Source organism: Phasianus colchicus, chromosome 21, assembly GCF_987193195.1.
Source record: "Phasianus colchicus chromosome 21, bPhaCol1.hap1.1, whole genome shotgun sequence".
In the NCBI taxonomy this organism is placed as follows: domain Eukaryota; kingdom Metazoa; phylum Chordata; class Aves; order Galliformes; family Phasianidae; genus Phasianus; species Phasianus colchicus.
The window spans coordinates 10,425,055-10,432,702 of NC_143456.1; the positions used below are offsets into that span (position 1 = coordinate 10,425,055).

The 7,648-nt window shown below is 50.6% G+C and overlaps 1 long non-coding RNA gene across 1 annotated transcript in view; it reads right to left on the reverse strand.

The window, feature by feature from the left end:
* LOC116227892 (uncharacterized) overlaps positions 1 to 7,648 on the reverse strand; it is a 96,874-nt gene that overhangs the window by 22,830 nt on the left and 66,396 nt on the right. The window lies entirely within an intron of this gene.

A 7,648-nucleotide genomic window follows, 5' to 3' on the forward strand; every position in this document is an offset into this window, starting at 1 on the left:
GGAAAAGCACAAAGATGCTCATGTATTTGTTCCCCCCAGCAGCGTTCTGCTCATAGACCTGGAGGAGAACTCCAGGTCCAGCAGATGGTCTGTTAACCCAACACCTGCTAGATGTCTGGACAGAACATACTGTCACACCTGTCCCTTAAGCTGTGCTACAGAGCTAACTGCAGACTGCCAGCCACTCTGCAGGTGGGACACGACCACACAGCCACCAGCCAGCCCTGACACAGCACAGCAGCGACGTGCAGCCTTTCCCCTTGTAACGTTCCCATTTTCTGAACAGAACTGCTACACAACACTGCATAAATTCTTCCCATTTCCAAAGGCGCATTGCATTGGGCTACATCACTTGGAAGATAATGCAGCACAAAAGAGTCAAGTCCTTCTGAAGAAAGGAATAACTGAGGCAAATCAGCTCCAAGCAGGCTCCATCCACACTGTTGCCACCCTGTATTCATCAGGAACAATGAGCACTGGCATTGAGATTCCACGCTGCTTTCATAAACAGAGTGCTGCCTTTTTAGTATGTCACATTTAGACAGGAGAACAGATTCTGGCTATAAAAAAAGTATCCTTGGAACCTGTTTTATAGTTCTTGAAATATTTCTGAACAGTTTTCTCATCATGCACGTTAAACAACTCCAGCCTCAGAAGTATAATAACCCCCTGCAAATGTGCTGACTTCTGCAGAGCATAAATGTGAGGCTCACATGTGGGTCACAGCCTAACGAGTTCACAAACAACGCAGCCCCCACACAAAAGGGGAATCAATGCTAATAATGATGAGGAATCCCAGTGTCTCTTGGTGCAGCTGTGGTGATGCTCACCTGCACACACCAACCTCTCACATGCTGATTTTAAGGTTAATACCAGGCACAGCACTGTGGTGTGAAACGTGTCCTCCCGCCCCCAGATCTGCACCGACAGAGATCAGCCAGCCAACAGCTGGTGGTGGGGAAACATCCCATCCTCTCTGTGCATAGCTGGAACAAAAGGAAATGCAGCTTCAGCTGCTCTCAGCCATGCCAGATGCATTTTGGATTTAAAAGAATGTCAAAACCATTCACTGAAATTCTCAGGTGCAAGCAGAAGAGTCCTAACAGGGAGCGGCTCTGTGCTTCAATCCCATTCCCACTTCCTGAGGAGCATTTTGAGGCTGGAACTGGTCAGAGAGGAAAATGGTACTCCTGCAGACATCTTTTAATTGAAGGATTATGTTCATCATCAGCCTTTGAGGCTGTTTCCACCACAGATGTATCCAACATGAGTTCAAGTGCCATAGAAATCCTTAGGGCCGGGTACAAACCAATAACCAACAAGGTGGGCTGTGGGCTCAGAGCGCTGCTGGCCCTGCAGACCTGCAGGGATGGGACACAGCCCCTCGCCCCACAGAGGAGAACTATCAGTGAAGAGCAGAGCCAGCACAACCACAGGCGATGTGGGAACCGTTCGTGGCTTCCTTCCGCTCAGAGCAAAATTCAGCGATGCCAACATCGAAGCCCTAAGGAGATGAGGATAAAAGGGCTCTGCTCCCAGGCGTGTGACACTGCCCGCCTTTGTGGGACAGATGTGAGGGAAGAGAACTGAGGAGAAAGCAAAGCTGGGCTGAAAGACTTTTTTCTTTAAAAAGAAAGAATAAAATGAATATGATCCTGAAAGAACAACTGTTCCTTTCAAAGCTGTTAGTTTAGGAAGCTCGCTGTAGAGGGGAACATTTCTGATATGTGGCTGCTGGTTTCCAAGCAACAGCTGAGCCCTGCTCCACTGCTGGCAGCCTGCGCTCCCAGCCGGGCTGTGCCGATGGGCGCAGCAGGGAGGGTGCGTGGAGCTGGGAGCAGAGTGGGGCTCCAAAAGCGATGACAGAAAGGTGGCTGCTGCCCCGCAGAGAGGGGGCTGGCAGAGGAACCGGGTAAAGGAAAATCTGAAACAGCCCAACAGAACAGAATTGCAACAGCAGAGCTCTAGTTTATGCGAGGGTATCTAAGAGCACAATTCGACTTGACTTACCCAAATAGTTCTGAATTAAAGAGTTCTCATATTCTTTGGGTACACTGAAGTTATGTGCAGGTACAGGAAAACGGTGTTGTGGACATCTAAGAAAAGGTTTCATTGCATTTCCCTAAGGAGTGCTCCTCTATTTGATGCTGTTAATGTCACTAACAGCACTGTTCTTATTTCCTTACATAGATCCACTGCACTCTTTGCAAACCACCAGGCAACCATGCAAACACAGAAGCCTGCTTTGCACATTGCTGATGCCTGCTGGTTCCACTGATCACCTCCAGCTCCCTGTTTCCACCTATCCTTCCACATCTCTTCAAGATACCACCCCTCATCCTTTCTTTGTGGATCCATCTCTGATGCTTTGCCACAGTTGTTGCTTGTGATACACTTAAAACTGGAGGGAAGGGACAGCTTTTGCCACAGAAAACCTACTTGGCCAGCTCAATAACCTAATTCATGGGCACCAGTGACAGCAGACATTGCTGTGACTCAGCGACGTCTCTCTTCAAAGCTGGAGAAAGGCAGTGGTAGCAGTAAGGCCAGCCTGCAAAGCACACCACATTACATCCTGATACCCTGTCTTCATTTAATGTGTGAATCAGTGCAATCGTGGCTGTGTTGGGCACTCAGGGCTCACTAATTGCTGCTGCCACTTCCTGATAATGAATCATCGAGTCCAGTGCTTTTCTCTACAGAATCTGCAGAGGCTACAAAGGGTTCTGAGAGGCACTGATGGTGTTTATGGTACAGACATTCAGGCATTCAAATGTTTATTACTCAGGTGACTTTCTATATACTCAAGTTTACTATCGTCCACTAAAAATAAAGAAGCAGCTATTACTTACACCTGTCAGAAGCCTGAGCCTTCAGGCAGTAATAGAAGCAGCTCATTTGATGGAACCTGCAAGCACCTCCAATTGAGCCTCCACTGAAGTGCAGCCCTGGGTCTGAGCAGGGGAGCAACGCCTGCAGAGCAAACAGAGCAGAGCAGAGCAGAGCAGAGCAGGGCCTGCCCTATCCTGGTCACGGCACAGAGTGTTGGTGGAGCTGCAGGCACTATGGCCTTCCTTCTCCTCCGCCAACAGCTGCACGTAAAAGATAATGCAGGTTGAAGACGTCAAAAGGCAGCACTCAGGAAAACATCACGACTTTAAGCTGAACTTGTTTTCCTCTCAGGGGAAGGACAAAGACAGCAAGCTGCTCGGGGCAGTGCCTCTCCCTGAGCCCAGCACAAAGGGACTCTCCAGTTGGACACAATGCCAGGAAGGAACAGACATTCCAGTTATGTTTGAAGGCACTCAAACAGCAGGAAGCCCTCAGGTCCACGTGCTGTGATTGCCAATATGCTGTTTTCCCCATTCCGTGTGCAGTCACCGAGGTTGGTGCCCACCTGCCCGAGGCCTGCACTCCCTCAGGCTGTTCTCCCCCAGGCCAGGCTCCCTGCAGCCGGGCTCCCACCTTCACCGCTCCCTGCTCCATTCCTCAGCCTGCACACGGTGTGACACGTGGCTCTGCTGTACCTCAGGCAACCTCCTGTAATGAGGGCTGTTAGTCCCAGATCACAATCAAATCACCTCAAAGATTATGGGTTCATACAACGGTATGTTTTTACGAACACACACTGCAGAGCACAATCCATTAGCAAACCAGAAGCGCTACTCTGTTATTTGAGTCTGAATCTCTGAGTAGTGCTTTTAGCAAATTTACTTTTCTCAGCCACTTAAGAATAATTCCTTTGCATCACCATTGTATCTTTAAGGTCAGTTCAAACGATCCCCTATATTTAGTTGCTTTTGCATGAAGCTGAAAGCACAAAGACTGGCAGAGATCAGCTAAATGTTCATTTTTGCTGCAAAGCTAGCTACAGATTCTCTCCCAGAAGTCACTGTCGCGTGGCTGTGTGCTTCACATGGGACCTGTGCCGATCCCCCAGTCCTCCCCTCTGCACTGACAGCACCAAGCTGTCTCCTTCCCTGCCACTGCTGCAGAAAAGCCACCACCTCGGCTCTGTTCCACCAGTTGTGTTTCTCTTCCCAGGGATGGCAACCACACCACCACCACTGCCGTGCACAGCAGTATGTGCAATCGCCATCTGTGTGGTTGGCACTTCATCAAAAAATGTATAAATATCTATGGAACTTACATGAACGTAAATGAAACACGACAAAAACTGTAACAAAACATAATATGTGCCTGCTGTAAGGGAGCAGCAACAAGTTCACAGTGTGACACAATTCCCCCTCCTCATTTCAGAAGCTTGTCATCAGCCTGCCAGGGCCGCTTAGCAGCCACCTGTAAGCTTGCTATGGACCATTCACGAGAGCAAACGTTCCCCATATCCAGCTGAACCACGCCAGTCCCACGCTCCCGTGCTACTGCCCCAGGTGATCTGCCAGGCAGCGATGAGATGCACAGCTTACTCACATGTGCAGAGCCACCACCACTTTGTTTACTTGGAAGCTTCCCCTCGCTGCTTTATGTGATGTCCTGTCCAAACTGTGAAACAAAACAGCAGTGATCTCTAAGGCAGCAACACTGGCCAAAACTCATCACGTTTACTGTTTTTCACAGCAGACTTCAGTCTTTAACCAGCAGTTGAGCAGCAACAGCAGCAGCTGTAGTTACAGCAATCTACACTGAAGCAGAAAGTCCACTTTCACATTTCAAATTCCTTCAGAATTTGGAAAATTAACACAACTCCTATATTTGCAGCGCATTTCACCTCCATTCAGACACTAGAAATGTGTTCTAAACCCTCACGTATGTTCTCCTTTTTGTTCTGCTCATTTATCTTCCAAAGGATCTTCCCTTCAAGCACGTTGGTAGGCACGGCGTCTGCCCTCCCACAGCCCCGCAGTGCTCAGCTGTGCCCCCAGCAGCAGCAGAGGGAACTCCAGAGCCGAGGGCTGACCTGCGCTGTGCCCTCCTGCACTGCATCGTGCGGAGCCCCGCTGCATCCCCCAGAACTGCATGCACAGGACATCCAATATGCTGCAAGTGGGCTCTTTGTAAATCACACCGCTGCTATACAGATGAGCACCATTCTAGCATCTGCCTTTCTCTCACACCTAAAGCAAATTCAGGGGGATGTCCGAGGAAACAGGGATTCGCCACAGATCTGCCAAGTCCTCAACAAATACTGTGCATGGCAGCTGAAATACCAGCAGCTCCAAAACGCTGTTTGCCAGTAGTTGTACTTGACTTAATAGTTTCCCCCATACTAAGCATCATATGACATTTATACAATGAAATCACCAATTCTGAAAAAAGAACAATGTTGTCAACCACCACACTCAGTGGCTGCTTTGCTCAGTCATTTCATGAAATAATTGAAAATCATAGGTAAGGATCATCTGTAGTGTCTAACCCCCGACTATTCAGGATAATAAAAAAAACCAAGATAACTATTTTTCACATTACTTTCATTTATGAAACCACACAGTCCTTCAGATCATTTCTTGAATCCACACCAACAAAAACCTGTCTGTGATCTCCGTATCCATACAGCTGAGGCTGTTACCTGAAGTGACTGAAAGTTGGAGCCATTCAGCACAGGAACTGCTTCCTCAACAGGGTTCTAAAAGCAGTGCCACTCACTGCAGAATTTCCGTGCTGTATTTTGTGCAACAAACAAGCAGAGGTATCAAGCAGAGAAACAAAGTGCTCAGGATTTTGCTCAGCTGTGGAGTGCTTCCAACTGCCATTCATTCCACCAAATAACTGATTTCACAACATGACCATAACACATATGTACTTTGTTTTCCTACTTTTTGCCCCCTTTGTCGTAGTGTTATTAAACATCTTTTTCACATGCACAAACTGCCTGGCTTCTAATGTTTCCTTTTCTTTGCTCATTTTCACAGTATTTTTGCCATAAGCCATCAGATAATCTCTCACATTCAGGATCCTGTCCATTTCTCTTGTAATTTAACAAGGGCTGCTGCAGGCATTTACATGGGCCTTATCACGGTACAACTTCTCGTACACAACAGGATGCCAGAGAAGACAAAAACACAACCATGTCCTGCAGCTCCGGGTCTGAGAACGCGTGACACAGTCAGTCGCTTCCCTACAAGTGCTGCGTTGTGCCTCTTACCACACCGCACACCATTCCTCTCAGCTCTGCTCTGAGCACCGCTGCCCCACAGCGAATGCCCACGGATGCTGAAGGCCGTTATTCACAACCATCCCAACGCCTGGCGTGCCCCTCACCGCTCGCTCTTCACAGTGACTTTGCACCACCGCACTCACAGCTGCACCAGCACAGAGTGGAGCTCCTCCCGGGCAGCACGGGGGCCCAGGCAGCGCCCCGCACACAGGGTGCAGCTGCAGGCAGTGCGGGGCAGCACCGGGGGGCACAGAACCCACCCAGCACTGCGCGTGTCACAGCCCTGCCACCCCTGCAGATGCTGAGAAGCGGTGCTGGTTTGGGTCTCGAACAAACCAGCGGAACACGAACGGTTCCATGATCTGTGCTGAAGGACAGCTGGCTGCTGCTGCCTGGGACGCGTGTCGTACTGCTGACACTTCGCAGGCAGATCCAGGAGCTGGGAAATTCTTAGCATCATTTCTCTTACATTGATTTTCTGAACTTCATTTCCTGCTGCTGCTTCACCTGGGCAGATTCCTGTAATCCTACTGATTTAGGCCCCTACCTACCAGTACACTGAAAAATGTCATTACATTAAACATTTGATTAATTTCAGTAAAATTAATTTCCAACTTTCGCAACCTTCAAGCTGTATGCACACACATTTAAAGGCTGGATGGGCTGCAGATGCACAGCTTACTGAGTGAGAGAACATCTCCAGACATCGGCGTGTTAAAATTCCAACCCGTGTCCAGAATCTTGGTTACTCACAACTCCAAATCCGCTGCACAGCTGCAGCCCTACCAACATATTCAGTCCCGGAAAACGTTTGCTAAGAGCAAAAGTGTATTAGCTGTTCATTTCCCCATCTTATTGAGCCTGAAGGATCGTCAGATTTATATGAAAGCTCTAACAGCTTGAAACCCTTTAATTTTCCTTCTTCAATTTCTGCACGACAGCTGCTGCAAACCCGCTCCTAGGACCTTCTGCCCGCGATAAGGGGCTTCTCCGCAGACAAAAGCAGCCCCCCTTTGTCCCCCCGGCACTCCCAGCGTTACGGCGCCCCGAGCCCCGAGCTCCGGCCCAAAGCCTGACTTGAAGATGCGAAGTTTTCGAGGTGCCCCAAAAGTACACGCAGCCGTACGGCGGCCGCCTATCGCCACATAAGGACGGATGTGTTTAGAACGAATCAATAACTCTTCACGCGAGACAGCAGCACGGGGGAGCTGCGCGTGCAGCGCTGCAGATCGGCCCGCCCGCAACAACGTCCCTCACCTCCCGCCGGGCGGCTCGGGGACCCCCGGGCAGGGCGGGCCCCCGTGCGGAGCCGCCCCCGTGCGGAGCGCAGCGCCCCTCGGCCGCTGCCGCGCCCCGCAGATCCGCGCGTGCACCGACAGCCGCACGGCGACGGGCTGCGGAGGCTGCGGAGGCTGCGGAGGCTGCGGAGGCTGCGGAGGCTGCGGAGGCTGCGGGCCGTCGCCGCCGAGGGCGCCCTGCGGAGCGCGGGCGGGGCGGCGCGGCCCGGCCCTGCCCCGGCGTCCGCGGGAGCGG